This window comes from Episyrphus balteatus, chromosome 4 (assembly GCF_945859705.1).
Source record: "Episyrphus balteatus chromosome 4, idEpiBalt1.1, whole genome shotgun sequence".
NCBI classification, from domain to species: domain Eukaryota; kingdom Metazoa; phylum Arthropoda; class Insecta; order Diptera; family Syrphidae; genus Episyrphus; species Episyrphus balteatus.
In genome coordinates, this window is record NC_079137.1 from 22,097,124 (window position 1) to 22,115,068 (window position 17,945).

General features: G+C 30.9%; 1 protein-coding gene across 1 annotated transcript in view; it reads right to left on the reverse strand.

Moving 5' to 3' along the window:
- The window catches only part of LOC129918437 (DNA repair endonuclease XPF), a 199,508-nt gene that overhangs the window by 31,681 nt on the left and 149,882 nt on the right, over positions 1–17,945 (reverse strand). The window lies entirely within an intron of this gene.

Consider the following 17,945-nt stretch of genomic DNA (forward strand, 5'->3'; position numbering starts at 1 on the left):
TAATGGTAAAATAGGAACGGAAAAGCTGTCTATATAATATAGAGAAATTAAATGGGCAGTAGTAGGTACCTTTATAAACTTTGTTTTTGCTGTTGAGTTTTACTTAACGTCTTCCGTACCTATAGGTAGGTACTTGTTTTAAGGGCTTATGAAAGGGCAAGAATACTTGACTATTGGAAATGTAGCTTTTTAAAAAGCATTAATTTTTGAAAATATACCTATATAAAGCTATATATACCAATATATTGCAACTGTTGCAGCCGATTTAAAGGTCAAACCGTGGAGCAACAAATTCTAGATTAGGGTAATAAATTAGCAACAAAATATCTTCAAATTCCTGCGTACTTAAATTTTCAAATTTTCGTTGTGGCGTACCCAGCTTGATAGATGACGTCATCGCAAAATTTTTTCTCCTGTAAGAGAGGATTGGGTAGTGATAGAAAATTTAAAAATAGCTTTTTGCAGAGCAACAAATTCTGTCTACAATTTGGCGTTTTTAGTTTTTTGAAAAAGCGTATGTATAAAAAGTCTCCAAAATATTGCATCTGTTGCAGTCGATTTGAAGATCAAATCGTGGAGCAACAAATTCAATATTAGAGCAACTAATTAGCAACAAATTATCACTAAAATCCTGCAAAAAAAAAACCTTGACGTCAAGATACCGTTTTTTATAGTTTTTAGGGGCAAAGGTTGACTAGGTTTTGGACTATAAGACTGGAATGGAAAGTGATGGAAAATTTGTATGTTACTTTTTGCAGAGCATGAAATCATGTTTTTAATTTGGCATTTTTAGTTTTTTGAAAAGAATTATAGATAAAAAGTCTCCAAAAAAATGGCATACTCAGATTTTGGAAATAAGGGGGTGTGGGTGCTATCTTTACGTCAAGATAGCACCCACACCCTTTCTATCAATTTTGAGGGGGAAGGGGTGGAGCAACAAATTCAAGATTAGAGCAACTAATTAGCAACAAATTATTGCATACTTATTTTTTTAAATTTTTAGGTTTTTCTTGGTGTGGGTGCTATCTTGACGTTTTGATATGTTCCACAAGTTCCACAATGCATTTTGGACATGAAGGAGATGGATTTTAAAGTTGAATGAGACCTTTTTGAAAAGGTGTTGAGAGGCCCTTTAATTTGATACCATTTTTGTTGCTGTGCGTTAAATTTTGGGGAATTTAGCTTTTTTGAGAAAACTGTTGAAGTGCATTTCATGGTCAAATCTTGGAGCAACAAATTCAAGATTGGAGCAACTAATTAGCAACAAATTAGCAACAAATTAGCAACAAATTAGCAACAAATTAGCAACAAATTAGCAACAAATTATTATTTATATACAGAAGTTCATATTTTGAGCTAAGGAACCGCTAAAAAATGACACAAAAAGATTTTATGACATAGGCATTTTTCGTATATTCTTTTCACATGGAATTACTCATAAATGATATGGAGCTAAATGTTTCTAAATGTAAATGTATGACTTTTACCCGTAAGAATTCACCTTTCGTAAATACATATCTGTTGAGCGGTCAACCTCTCCAAAGAGTTGATAATATGTGTGATCTTGGGGTCTTAATGGACTCTAAACTTAACTTTAACATGCACATCGACTACATTATTAATAAAGCTAAAAGCCGTCTTGGATTTGTGTGTCGGTTTGCAATCGAATTCAAAGACCCTTATATATTAAAAACATTATATTGTTCCCTTGTGCGATCGTGTCTTGAGTATTGTAGCTGTGTCTGGAGTCCGAGTAATCGTATTAATATTACCCGTTTAGAATCTGTGCAAAAGAGATTTCTTTTGTACGCACTTCGTAACTTGCCATGGGATGATAACAGCATTTACCACCATACGCCCAGCGATTGAATTTGATCAATCTCCCATCACTAATTCATCGAAGGACTACATCAAGTGTTTTATTTGTTTTTAATATTTTAACTGATGAAACTGATTCAAATTATCTTTTGTCACAAATATGTATAAACTCTCATTCACGTTCATTAAGATCAGTAGATTTTATTTATCAAAGATTCAATAGAACGATCTATGGTTCACATGAGCCGTTGTATGCTGCTTGCACATTGTTTAATAAGTATTTTAATTTAATTGATTTTAATGTGTCAAAAAGTTGTTTAAAAACTAAATTGTATATATATTTGCAATCTCAAAGCTAATAATTATTGTAATTTGTAGCTAAATAAATAAAAGATCAATAAACTTCAATATGATTTTTCATCTAGCCCGGATGGTTTGCCCGCGATTGATTATAAAAATGTGTAGCCAATTTAGCCTTGCTTATTACCACTCTGTTCCAAAAATCCCTATCTCAAGGGTCTTTTCCAACAAAGTGGAAGGATTCATTCATCATCATTATTCACAAAAAGGGTAGCAAAGGAGATATAGCTAACTATAGGCCCATTGCCAAATTATTGTAAATCCCAAAACTTTCCAAAGTATTATCTTCGACACTATGTATTTTCATTATAAATCATTGTTTTCAGTCAGCCAACACGGTTTTTGGAAAGGAAAATCTACGACCACCAATTTAACCGAATTTGTTTCGTATACTTTGAATTCAATAGAAAATAAGAATGAAGTTGAAGTTATTGCTACGGACTTTAGTAAGAGCTTCGCCAGAATTTCACATAAAATTATATCGTTTAAACGTAAAGCCCTTGGATTTTCCACTGGTTTCATTCAATGGATGGAATCATACCTACGCGATCGTAAATATCAAGTCCTATTCAGATCTTCAATTTCAGACTAATTTATTGCAAAGTCGGGGATAGTCATTTAGGCCCTATCATTTTCATTTTACAATCAATGACGTAGAATCAGTAGTTCAGCACTCCAAAATTTTGACTTACGCGGATGATATGAAAATTTTTAGAACAATTTCTTCGTCTAACGACGGTCTACTTCTGCAAGCCGTTTTACACAATTTTTTTCGTTTGGTGTCAGAAAAATAATCTGGATCATAATGTTGAAAAATGCCAAGCGATTACATATTCCCGTAAACGTGTCCGTTCACCACCGCGGGACTATTATATCAATAATTGTATTGTTTTAGGAGTAACAACTATTAAGGATCTAGGTGTTATTTGTGATAGTGAACTTAACTTCAGATCCCACTATAAAAATATATTATCCAGGGCTAATTCTGCTTTAGGTTTCGTCAAGCGCTTGTCAAAAGAGTTTTCTGACCCTTACGTTACGAAATCACTTTATACCATTTTTGTGAGGCCCTTGCTTGAATATGCTAACCAAGTCTGGTCTCCTTATCACCAAGTCCACATAAAGAGAATTGAATCAATACAGCGCAGATTCCTTCGTTTTGCCTTAAGAGGTTTTCCGTGGGCTGACAATTTCAACCTGCCCCCATATCAAGAACGGTTGCAACTCATTAACTTACAATCTCTAGAAACACGTCGCGAAGTTGCCGATGTTATTTTTATACACCAAATTTTATCTAATGTAATTGAAAGCGCCACCCTCCTTGAGCAAATTAGTTTCAACGTACATAAGTTCCCACTCCCTCAGAACGACCCTGCAATTTCATCAAGCTCTTCATAGAACGAATAATGGCAAAAATTAACCGATTACGAGAATGTTAAGGAATGTTAAATTTTAATTAAAATTGTAATATTTTTGATTGCACTAACTTTTTTTTAATTTTTTCTTTATTTAATACTTTTATTTTTATTTTTTTTTTTCTATATAAGAGAATGCATACATTTTGTAGGTGCAGGGTCAAAAGTCCACAGGCCAAAAGTCCATAATGGACTATTGGCTCACTAGTGTGGGTCATAGCTCCATAAATCAATTATGGACTTACAACCCACCCAAGTGGGTCAAAAGTTCACACAAAATTCCTGTGGACTTTTGGCCCTTCGATTAAAAATTTATAACCAATTAGGAAAGCAAAAATTCATAATGCGGCTGAGTTCTCATATTCTAATTTTCTTTGCAATATCTCTCCAAAACATTTATAAAAAAAAGTGATCAAATTTCTTTTAAATTCGAGTGAATTTTAGAAAATTACTTCAACAAGTATTCAAAACCTGAACAATCGTCAATTTCGAAAGATTCTTCATTAAATGTTCAATTGGTGTCATGAAATTAGTCCAAGTGAAATAAGACCAACTTTCAAACTTGGTTTTACTTCAATAATTTTCAACATTTATACAATTATTCAAAAGCTTTTTAAAACATTTGAAAAAACATTGAATACATTAAATGAAAAAATTCCGTTCTGACAATTGTATGATAATACCGCACACCAAAGATATTTATGTTATATCTCGGTAAACGCGAAGCGGAAAAAAATTTGCTCACATGAGAATCTATTTAAATTGCACAAGCCAAACGCGAAGCCGAAAAAAATTTTGCCCACGGGAGAATCAATTTTGAGGTGTGAAAATAAAAATTCGCGCGAATTTTTATTTTCACACCTCAAAATTGATTCTCCCGTGGGCAAAATTTTTTTCGGCTTCGCGTTTGGCTTGTGCAATTTAAATAGATTCTCATGTGAGCAAATTTTTTTCCGCTTCGCTTTCCGCCAATTAATTTTGATTTATTTGTTTTTAATCTCCATGTGATAATTAACTAGCCCGCTTTGTTTGCGAGATAGTTCCCCAAATAAGTGGCGATTATCACTATGAGACTCCAAACTAATCGTCTTTTGAACAAAATTTTTTTCTTCTTTGCTTTGTGCGAGTTTTCGAAAATTACTTCAATAAGCTTTACAACCAAAACTCGAGTCAGTTAAGAAAAAAAACAATTTCAAAAAAAAAAAAAAAAAAAAATATAAAAAAAATTAAAAAATCAATTTACAAAAATTGTTGAAAAAAAATAGCGTTTCAACATTCTTTACAAATTAATATTCCTTAAGCACCTTCCACATCTTTTTCGACATTATGAAGTTCTGGCTCACTTTTTTGTGGGTTTCTGACACCCTTGGGTGGGTTGAAATTCCATAATTGATTTGTGGACTTAAAACCCACCCAAGTGAGTCAGTAGTCCATTATGGACTTTTGGCCCGTGGACTTATGACCCTGCACCCATTTTGTAACTGCTTGTAATAAGCAGCCCGCTCTTATCTCGTATTTTTCTTTTCTTCAAAAAACTCAAATTTAAGTGCCGATATCGGTGCCATCATATTTCGGTGTAAATGGACCCCTGCGCGTGCGGTATCTGGGAGGGAAAGAGGCGTGGGATAATTTAATTAAATAGTCATTATTGACTATTAAATAGTCATTATTGACTATTAAATAGTCATTACCTATTGACTATTAAATAGTCATTATTGACTATTAAATAGTCATTATTGACTATTAAATAGTCATTATTGACTATTTAAATAGTCAAATGTAAATATTTTCATAGTCAAAATTTCAAGATATCGTCAAAAAACCGTTTTTCAATGTTTTCAGATTTTTTACTCAGCCATTTTTCGGTCAATTTCAGATTTGTTTACAGTTTTAAACAGAGGAGTACTTATTCTTTTAAGAAATAATTTTTTTTATTTTGCTCAAGCACCAAATTGGGTGTAGATTTTATGGACAGAATCACAAAATACAAATTTTTTCTCCCTTTTTTTTAATTCGGAGACCGTTTTTATCTACATTTTGTTTTTTGAAAATTTTTTTATTGTTTTATTTATGTTGAATCAAATAAGTTTTTATTCATCAAAATCAGTTAGAAATTGTAGAAGTTATGATGATCTACACCCAATTTGCTGCTTGAGCAAAATAAAAAAAATATTTTCAAAAACAACAAGTATCTACTCCTCTGTTTAGATCTGTAAACTACTATTACTATTACTATATATACTGTACAACGCACATAAATGTACGAAGTACAGACACTTAACAGCACCGGCAACTGAGGCCATTTGGCTGAGACAAATCAAGACAATGACACAAGAGAGAGACAGATAGACACACAGAAAGAACTTATAACATAGAACTACGTAGCACAGAGGAGTAGACATAGAGAACTGTAAAAAATCGTTGAAATGTGAAAAAATTGAAAAACGGTTTTTGACGATAACTTGAAATTTCGAGTGTCTATGAAAAATTTCAAGTGACGAAATATGATGTACTCAGAAATACTTAAAACCTCTGCTAGGCACTTCCAAAGTAATTAACATGATTTTTACTTTGTAACACAGTGTAGTTAACAATTTTTAGCATCAGAACTTTATTATAGTGCACATTCGGCGATAAAATATCGAATACACCTTGGAATTTGAAGTGAGCTGTCAAAAAGCAATCCTTCATGCAACGTATTCTATGGGTCACCCCTTTCTGTCCCATCCTTTAACTTCAACGGATTGATTGATGCAACGCATTCAACGGCTATTTTGGGTTGGGCCCTTATGTTTCACATGTTCTTCAAATTCAGCCCTATCGGCAATCTCACGTGAGAAATTTCCCCGGGAGTAGGTTTTCTTTCCCGGGAATTTTTCTCCTTATCGGGAATCTCCATCGGAATTTCGTTTTCGGGAAAGAAGTACAGCCAACTTAACAAAACAAAAAAACCTTCGAACATATGTCTTCGAAAATTTTGACAGCTCTAATTTGATTGTATTTGGTACAAAAAGTAAAAAGTACAACAATTAAAATGTTTAATAGTTAGTATGAGTATATAAAATATATACATTTGGTTGATTTTGATTGTTTGCTTTTTATTTAATAAGTTTTTTTTTATTACGTACCAAACAGTATCACAAATTTCGCGGCGACTCAAGTTCTCTTTTTTTTTTTTAAATTGATTAGTGCTTTTTGTGTGTTTCTTTAGATGGACATGGAATTAGCTGTTATTTTAATGAGAGTCACTAATTATTCCATTATTTGCCTGGAGTCGTCGCCCACAGACATTAAAAATTCCAACTCTTCATCCGTGGTTTTTTAAGCTATGTTTTTTTGTTTAGGATGATAAATAAGCAAATACAATAAATTGCTGCAAATTAATACTCTATTTTGAAAGAAAAACACTTACATTTTAGCTTCAAAAGATCTGTTCCCTATCAAAGCAACGACAGAAATACTTCGGGGGAGAAACTTCATTCCCGATAGGTATTTTTGTAGGGGAATATTTTCCTAGGAAGTTTTTCCATGGAAAAAGTTTTGCCGATACCGATTTTTCGAAATAGAGAAATTTTTCCAGGGAAACTTTATTGCCGATAGGGCTGATTAACTAACGTTTTGTGCATTTGCATTACTTACAAAAGTTCATCATATTGATGATCGATTTTGTCACATTTATGAAATTCATTATATTGATGAAGAATTTCGTCAGATTTATGAAATTCATCATATTATTGATGAATGATTTTATAAGTAAACATGGTAAATAAGCAATAGCAACTTCAGTTTTCGATCCAATATTTCAGTTTGCGTTTCTTCTTCAAGTAGAGTGTTAGTGATCAAAAAGTGTATAAAAACTAAAAGAAATCAATCGATCAGATAAACTAAAAAACTTAAAAATTTAATGTAGGCCCAATTTATTGACTCTCCATTAAATTTAAATCGCCATTAAAAAAGGGAATTTTAAAATTAAAAACCAATTTCGTTTAATTCAGTTTTTTTTTAAGGATTTTTTTGAAGTTTGGCATCATTAACTAATTGAGCATTAAATTTAAAAGTAGTTTTAGTTAAAACACCAAATTCGACCTTTTAAGAGGGATTTTTAGAGCTAATGGAGGTTTTAAACAGAATTTCTATTTATTCACTATCCATTAGTGTCAAATGTCATTTCATTAATTTTTTTTATTTGAATTATTATTTTATTTGAAAAATGTCAAATGAGCTAAAAAATTATTAAAAAAACATCACAATTATGAAAAAAGTCCAGACTAGAATTTTTTGTAGGTATACACACATGCATTTGTACCATAAAAAAGAACAAAATTCAAAGAAATTAATGCATTTCTTGTCTACTTCGCACAGATAATACCTACTAGATCAACTAGATTATATTCTCCACTTCAAAACTAATCATTTTTGAGATGCTGCATAATACATACATAACATACATAACATTGCAATTGAAGCCATGAGAAGAAAGGGCCCAACCCATAGAATCCGTTGCGTCCGTTGCGTCGAAGTTTTAAAATAAAATACACACGTTCTTATGGGAAGCGACGGATCGGACGGAGACGGACTTCCCATAAGAACGTGTGTATTTTATCGAGCTGTCAGTCAAAAACTTCGACGCAACGGACGCAACTGATTCTATGGGTTGGGCCCTTAAGAACGTGTGTATTTTATCGAGCTGTCAGTCAAAAACTTCGACGCAACGGACGCAACGGATTCTATGGGTTGGGCCCTGAAGAGATATAAAGCTTACTTCTAAACCAATGACACGAGATGAATGCCGATAACACTTAAATTTAAGTTGTTATTTGACACCGATGGAAAAAATTAAAAATTTCACTTAACTCCACAGAGAAAAATATGACCCGCTAAAAACTAACAGATTGCTATATTGTTTTACCTTCCATACATTTCATAAGGAAATCTTATTAAAATCAACGATTAATAAGGTTTTTTTAAGGAAAAAAAAAGTTCGATTCCCAGCCTGGTCATCGTTTTTTTTATTTTTTTGCAGATTTTAAAACAATAAGGAAAACCCGATTGTTTTAATAAGGTTTCCTTCTTGGATGAAAACCATAGAGAAATCTTATTGTTTTTGTTCTATTTTATGTGGTCTATTTTTCTCTATGTCCTTCTTCTTCTCATGGTTTCAATTGTAGGTTGTAGCATTCTTTGGTTACCACTGGTATATCGTTAATCTCTTGCATTTTCTGGCGTTTTCAGCTGCAAAATACTTACGGGTCATAGTTTTTTGGTTTTTCTTCCAATTCAAATCTATTTGATTTGACAAAATTGTAGCTTTTGACAGATTATTTTTCAAACAAAATTAAAAAATCCCTAGGATATTTTTAACAGAGTTTTAAATTTAAAGTTTCCATTAAAAGTAAGGACTTTAACTAAAGAAGAGTGAATTAAATGAATTTTTAGTGATGTATACTTAAAGGCGACAATAGTTTAACGAGGCCGTTAACTAAAGCGATAAATTTCAAAATTTAATGGAGGCTCAATAAATTGGCCCTTAGTGGAGTAACTAAAGCTCAAAAATATTAGGGAACCCAGGCGAACAGCTCTGATTTTGATGTCCTTATTCTTCAAACGTCGGTAATTAAAAATACTTTTAAGTCTATAAATTAAAAATTGCTGCTGTTGACGTTTTTACTTTTTAAAATAAATTGAAGTTTTTTGTGAACAAATACATTTTTGTTTCAAAAATGTTGCTTAAATTTCATAAGCAAAAGATTGTTAAGGCAATTAAAGGAAAACAACTATATGGGAGTGAAGGACAATCTTCCATCGTTTAGGCACAAAAAAAAATATTTGAACACAAGGGCGACACCTACAATATTTAAATATACATTTTAAAAAGCTAGAAGCTTATTCATATTTGTAAAATTAAGTAAATTGAAGGAACGGTTTTTGAAAAAATGGTAATTAAACTCAGATTTTTGAAAAAAAAAAATTATTGAAAAATTTAAAACTTTTTCGTGATATAAAATGCATTTATTTTAAAAAATGTTTGGCCACATTTATTATGATTTGAAATTATAAAAGGAAATGTCAATATGTATTACAGTTTATGAAAAAAATTAAAAAGTATTTCATTTTCGAAGAACTTTTTTTAATAGAAGTTTTGAAAAAAAAAATTGACTTATTTTTTTTAAGTTCAACATTTAAATATAAAGTTATTATTCCTTCATTCAATAGCTCTTGTTGTTGAAAGTTAAATAGCAAAAGTTTAAAGTTCTTATTTGCCAAAGTCTTTGAGAAAATTAATTATTTCAAAGCAAAAAGTCAGTTTTTATCAAAAAAAATCCCATGAAATTGAGGTCCGTCAACCGTCCGCCACAACCGAAAATCCAAAATCTGAGTATGCAGGAATTTGTTGCTAATTTGTTACCAAAATCTCGAATTTGTTGCTCCTGCCCTTACCCCTTAAATCGTACCCAGCTTGACGTCAAGCTGGGTACGCCACAAATTAAAATTCAAAATTTAAAAAATGTAAGTATGCAGGAATTTGTTGCTATTTTGTTGCTAATTTGTTAGCCTAATCTCGAATTTGTTGCTTCACGTTTTGCCCTTCAAATGCACATTAACAGATTATATTGGAAGAGAAAGTCGTGGCCGAGAACGGACGTGTCGTGGGGTGCGCACATTTTTGTTTAAAGACTGGGTTCCCTTTTTCAGCGAAGTCAGATCTCATGTAAAAGCATTTGTGTTTATTAGTGAATGTGTTTCGCTCTCTCGCCATCGAATTCTCTGGTTTTTTACTCTCAGGATGTTGGTTATGGTCATAAACAAAAAATACCAAGACTGGAAACTCGGCGGTCAACTGACGTTTGCCTACAAGCTGCGAGGTGTGGTGAATGTCGTGAACCTATCGTTGTGTTCGTGTCAAATGTGTGGTGAATGTCGTGGATCTATAAATGTGTGCGTGTTAACGTCATTTACCAACGTGGTGGCTTTCACATATATTCACAGACAGCACTGTACACAAAAGGGTTTTGGGGGGAAAAACGTACGAAAGTTTCCAGTCTTGGTATTTTTTGTTTATGGTTTTCATTCATTGTCTCTTTGTGAGATCGCCATCGCACTCACGCGTGCGGGGGGACATGCAAATGGATGTAGTTATACTACATAGATCTTTATATGGATATGGTGTTTGTGGACTAAAACTGGTTTGAAATTCTATATTTTCATGAAAGATTTCTGGAGTGTATACCTATTTATTTTTGAAATGAAAAAGAAACTTGTTTTCATGTTGCTGTTGTGAATGGCATTTGAGTTTTTTGTGTATCAGAGAAATTTTTTGCATTATAATAATAATTATAGTTGTTCAGTGGAGAAGCAGGTAGAGGATGTATTATGTGGGTGCATTGATATAATATACTTGACAGTATCATTTGTGTAGTGTGTATAAAAATATGAGTAGATGCGCAGGATTGATTTTCAGGTTCTTGCTCACTTTTGAGTTGTTCTTCGTTGAGAAATTTTTTGTCTTGCACTCGCGCGTGCCGGCTGACATGAAAATGTATTTACATACATGTATTTAGGTTCTTATGTGTATGTTGTTTGAGGATGGACTAGAGATAAATCTTGTATGACATTATGATCATGGAGAATGCCGCAAAAAGTGTCTCCTGAACTTATTTATTGAAACTTAGGCCGCATGTGAATTAGACTAAATATTTAGCCGAGAATAAATTTTGATATTTATGACTGTGTATAAAATTTGGCCTTGAATAAATATAGTGTGAATTTGGATAGACCAAACGAAACAAGATTATTACCTAATTATTTTTATGCAAATATGTTGGTATAGCAATCCAATTTACTTTCAACACCTTTTTAATAATGATTTTTTTAGAGCAACCAATGCAATGAATTCAGTTCGTAACTGAATCGATTTTGTTTTTTATTTACCTATATATACCTACATTATTTGAAAACAAAAATAAGGCAGCATTTATAACTTATAAGTTACTTTTTTTCAACCTTGATATTAATTTTTCAACTATGTAATCAAAGTTAAGGGAAGTTTTCAAAAATAATTTTCAAGCTCAACACTTTAAAAAAAAATGATCTGTTTTTTCAAACTGATATTTTATTTTACATACTACTTTTTTCGTTTCAATTGGAGTTTTTACTTCAGAAAACTAGATCAAAACATAAAAAGCTTCTTCTTCATTCACAAACAAAGAAGACACTGAATTGAAAATCCATTGCAAAACTATTTCTATAAATACCATCAAGTGCATTCTAACCACAAATACACTTATATAACCCTTTACCCATTCCCCCGCGCAAATATAACTATTATACCTAAAATGGCAAAAATTCTCTGTGATAACCTACAAAAAAAAAAACCGAATCCGCAACATATAAACAAAGCCAATGAAAAAATATTATATTACCCCGCACGCATCAAGCGCGAGTGTAGTATAATGAATAATACAACCCAGAAATCAACCTAAATATGCAAATCAATCATTGTGTACATGTCAATACACATTTTTACACACAAACAAGTGCATATTTACCAATGTACCCACATATCTAATCCTTTACCTATATCCCCGAACGAGCCATGTGAATATTACATAATGCAAAGAACAGAACAAAAAACCCAAAAATGTTAACTCGCACGCGCGAGTGCGATATTATAAACACGAAATGAATTGTTAGGAAAAACCCAAGAGTCAACAAGAACAAAACAACCCTTTTTGAAAACCAAAGATAATGATCTTGCAAAAAATATCTACTATCTACCTACTCTCTGCAGCATCTTCATAATTTCATGAATGATTTCTGCCTGCCTGAGTGAGGAAATAGGAAACAAAAAAAAAGTATTATGTAAACACAAAAAAAAAAAAAAACAATATATAACGAGAAAATGAGAGCGCAAGAGCAAGTTTCTTTTTCAATAAATAGAAAAGAACAGAAGGAAAGAGTTCATCAGCGCCAGCTTACGCAGTGGCATTCTTTTGAACTAAATTTGCATGTGTGCGTGATTAATGGAATTTTCAAAGTAAAAATGCTAAAATAGACACTTTTTCAACAATTTATATTAAAAATACTGTGAGCAAAAATATGTATTTTTTTTTTGAAACTGATTTGAGTTATAATGAAAAAAAATAATAAAAATAAATTGTGGATGCTTTGACTGCCCCTTCCTCAAAAACAGAATGCAAATATTGGTTTATTAAAATCAAATTTTTAGTGTGTAAATAAAAAAAATATTTTTTTTTGGCAAACTGGCTGCATGAACAACTTTATTAATTTCTCATTAAAAAATACAAAAACATTTTAAAAAATAATCACGCTTTGCCCCACGACTAAAATGCTAAAATAGTGCATTTTGACACCTTTCCTTCAAATTAACCATTTAAACTAACTTCAAATTAAATTTTAGAAATTTTATTGGATTCTCCTAATTTCACTTGAATCGGTGATTGTTAAAACAACATAAGTGACAAATTTTTTGAAACCACTTTTATAACTGTTTTGCATTGCTTATGGGTAGAGCTAGCGTCGAGAGCAAAATCAACATGATTTGATGTTTGGATCATATAAAATTTCGAGGTTAAAATACGCATTTAGTGCTAAAACAACATATCTCTTCTGCCAATTTTGAAATTGAGTGTTTAAACACCTTAAGTACTTCATATTAATTTGTTTTTTTACATTAAACGCTGGAAAAACGAAGTAAGTAAACTGTTGTTTCTTACAGTTTTTCGATGATTTAGTGTCAGTCAGTTGTTCGCGGTCATTTGAATGGAATTGCATCTTTCAAAATGTTCTTGTTGATAAATTAAATTGGTACCAAATGAAAAAAAAACAATATCTTAGGAAAAAGTTTTACTATGAATTTTTCTCTGCATTTGGATTAAGAATGTAAGATATTGCAATATTAGTATTGGTAATGCATATTGCAATGTGTGAAGGACATATTGAATTTAATTTTTATTTTGAATATAAAATATGATGGTCTGTTATTTTCCCTGAGCCATTAACTTCGACATTTTGTTCTAGAGTTTTCAAGCTATTAATACCAGCAAAGAATTGGAAATGCAAACTAAAAACAAAATTCGTAAATCTTGTCTTAAAGGCTTCTAGTTTGGGTTCTATTGGTTTGATATTCAAAATCAAGGTCACTTCACTTCAAATAAATATTAAAATTCAATGAGACAATCAATAAAAAGTGTTAAATGCAAAAATGCATTTTATACTATTTTGAAGTACCTACGTCACAAGGATAAAACTTTTGCACAATGTAAGACTTAACTACCTCAAAAAATAACAAATTCATTGCTGGCCGTGGAACGTCCACTTTCGCCTATTTGTTTAATGTTCATGTTTTTTAATGTTTGTATTAATAAAATTGCTGAATTATGATGGTCTTTTATTCATTTCCATTAAATTTGCTAATACTTTGGATGTAAAATGAGTGTCAAAACAACATTATTTCCAAGTAATTAAGTGGTTTTGACTCCCAACAAAACGTTGGGTGTTAAAACAACATAGGGTAACTTCGGCCATTATGGCCACCGGGCATTATGGCGCACCTCTCAACTACCATACTTCCAATACTCGTTTTTAAATAAAACCAATGCAGAAACTTTGGTCTTCGTCGAACATTAGCCTTGTGAAAATCGCAGGTCAGTGCTATTATTTTTGTGCCAAACAAAAAAGAAAACAAAAAAAATATACCGGTTCTGGGTTCCAATATAATATCGCTTTGTTTTTGTTCGCGTGTATCTCGGTAACTATAAAGTGCACGTGTTTGTTGTGAAGAGTGGAATGCAGAGTACAGTTTTGGTTTGGTTATATTATATTTTAAATGAAGTAAGAATTGTGTTTGGTTTTTGGTGTTTTGTGAATATGTGTATATTTTGCAATATGGCGCAGATGCAATAGGGGCATTATGGCGCTACATTATAGTTGACTGCGCCATAATGCCCTTATGTAAAACTAATTTCAAAAGTAACTTACATAATGTCTCTGCATTTTTTTAAATTTCAAATTAACCTCAATTTAACGTTAATTTTATGAAAGTTATTTACAATATTATATTTCAGAAATGGCGAATATACGTAAAAAAAGTAAAGGGCTCCGAAGTAAATGGGGTTCGCCATATTGCCCGTAAATAGGGCAATATGGTTTTTTTTTTTGGACTATTTTTAATTTAATTTATTTTGTATTAAAAAGCTTGAATTTTTATTCTTAAATAATTTATTTACGTTATGTTTTTATGAAATTTAATTAAAAAAAATGATTGAAATAAAAATTGTTGTCCGTAGTAAAGTTATTTGAGTTTATGCTTAGGTATGCCATAATGCCCTAATTTACCCTATAAAAATATTTATTTTTTGTTAAATCTTCTTTGATAAGGATATTTTTTTAAAACTTTTAGTTAGTTTCAACTCCCAACAAGGCCTCTAAACCGAATTTAAAGCTAAAATTGTCAATGCGGCCGCGTCGTCAAAAATACAGAGTTTTTTGTCTCTCCTGAAAAAAAATAAAAATGTTACTTATGTTGTTTTAACAATCACCGATTCACTTTATTATTTTCTTTTTGTTTCATCTAAAAACACTAATAAACGGTAAAGTTATTCTAAGAAGAGTGAGTAAAAAAACATGAAATTACAACAAATTAACGAAGCTTTTTTTTATAATAAAAAAAAAAAAAAAAAAATCTGTTTCACGTACTGCGTGAAAACACATTTGATCATTATAAAACAAAAAAAAAATAAAAAGTTTATAAACAACGATGCCCCAACCAAAATTCTGATTCAATCTAAATTTGCAGGAAAAAAAATCATTTTCGGCCCTTATAAAAATCGCACAAGAAATGTTTCTAAAATTTAAATGATGCAAACATATTCGTACGTTTATTACCTTTTCAAAAAAGTACGTTTCATAAGATTATCTTTTACTTACTACTACTTACGTACTTTTTTGAAAAGGTAATAAACGTACGAATATTTTTGCATCATTTAAATTTTAGAAACATTTCTTGTGCGATTTTTATAAGGGTCGAAAATGATTTTTTTCCTGCAAATTTATATTGAATCAGAATTTTGGTTGGGGCACCGTTGTTTATAAACTTTTTTGTTTTTGTTTTTTTTTTTATAATGATCAAATGTGTTTTCATGCAGTAGGTGTAACAGTTTTTTTTTTTTTTTTTATTAGAAAAAAAGCTTTCATGTTTTTTTACTCACTCTTCTTAAAATAACTTTACCATTTATTAGTGTTTTTAGATGAAACAAAAACAAAATAATAAAGTGGAATTAGGAGAATCCAAAACAATTACTAAATTTTAATTTGACGTTAGTTTGAACGGTTAATTTGAAGGAAAAATGTCAACATATACTTTTTTAGCATTTTAGTCGTGGGGCAAAGCGTGATTATTTTTAAAAATATTTTTGAATTTTGTAAAGGGAAGTTAATAAAGTTTTTCATGCATCCAGTTTGCCAAAAAAAATATTTTTTTTATTTACACACTAAAAATTTGATTTTAATAAACCAATATTTGCATCCTTTTTTTGAGGAAGGGCAGTCAAAGCATCCACAATTTATTTTTATTATTTTTTTTCATTATATTTCAAATCAGTTTCAAAAAAAAAAATATATATATTTGTTCACAGCAGTGTTGCCGAAAGTACTCCCATAGGAGTATTGTGCTACTTTCAGCACCTCCGTACTCCCGTACTCTTCCTTTCACATTCGTACTCCTATTTTTTTTAATGACATAAAATATTTTACACTTGTAGCAAAGTGTAATGTCAGCCTAAATAAATTTAATTTACTTTGAATTTAATGCAAATTTGGCAGCACTTTTACCTTCAAAGGGAATTTTTACTCGGTGGTTAGCTCTTGAACAGGTTGTGGCAAGAACGCTAGAACAGTGGCCTGCATTATTACATTATTTTTTGGAGAATTCTTTTGAATCTTCTGACAACAATCTAGATCATGTTCACAAGATTCAAGAAGAACTAAATGATACCACAAAATTGTATTTATTATTTCTATCCTATGTTCTCCAGTTGACTAAGCAGCTAAACTTAGAATTTCAATCTCAGTCCGTCCGGATTCATAAATTTTTGCCACACGTAAAAACGTTCTATAAAACTATTTTACAAAATTTTATCAAATCGGATGTGTTAAGCGACGAGTTTCTCTCTAATCCGAATTTTTCTGACATTTATTTAAAAAAACTTAACTCTGTATACGTTGGGGCTAAAACTGAACTTTTTATTAAAACAAACAAAATTGAAATAAATGAAATATGTAATTGAGTTTAAAGGTGTTTGCCGAGAATATTATAAGACCCTGTGTGCTCAAATTTCACAGCGAATCAATTTCTATGACGAAATTCTGAAACATATTCAAGGCATTGACCCTTTAAATTTAGCAGAAAGTGCAACTTCAATAATTTCTTCGAATTCATTAGAAATAGAAAAATTTTGGTCAGAAATATTTTTTTTTTAAAATGCACTTAATGAAACACTTTTCCTCTGACAAAGGATTTTGTTAGTGCTTTATTAAGTCTTCCGCACAGCAGCGCAGCGGCAAAACGAGTTTTTTCCCAACTCTTTATCATCAAAGATAAAAAACGAAACAGATTGGAAGTAAATACAATAAATGCAATTATGAGTTGCAAGGAATTGTTAAATAGAGTTGATTGCCACAAATGGAATCCTTCAAAACAACTTTTAAAAGCGTATAAAAAATAATATTTGTTTTTTTCTTATATCATTTTATACTTACCATATAATCAAAATACCTTGATTTTTGCAAAACCACTTCTATTTAATGTATTTAATACATATCTTGTGATTACAATATCTAAGTTCCTAATTTTTATTCTAAAAAAATAATATTACTATAAATTAAGCTATCTACCATAAGACAGATATTTTATTACTTTTGTTATTTGAATTAATAATTTATTTATTTATGTTTTGTTTTTTATGTTTAACTTAATATATTTTTTTTAAATAAAACTAAAAAAAAATTTCAAGACAATAAAATGGCTGTACTCCTATTCTGTTCAAAATACTCCCCTTTTTTTTCTGCCGTACTACCTTCTAATATTTCTCTCCGGCAACACTGGTTCACAGTATTTTTAATATAAACTGTTGAAAAAGTGTCTATTTTAGCTTTTTTACTTTGAAAATTCCATTAATCACGCACACATACAAATTTAGTTCAAGAGAATGCCACTGCATAAGCTGGCGCTGATAAACTCTTTCTTTCTGTTCTTTTCTATTTATTGAAAAAAAAAACTTGCTCTTGCGCTCTCATTTTCTCGTTATATTTTGTTTTTTTTTTGTGTTTACATAA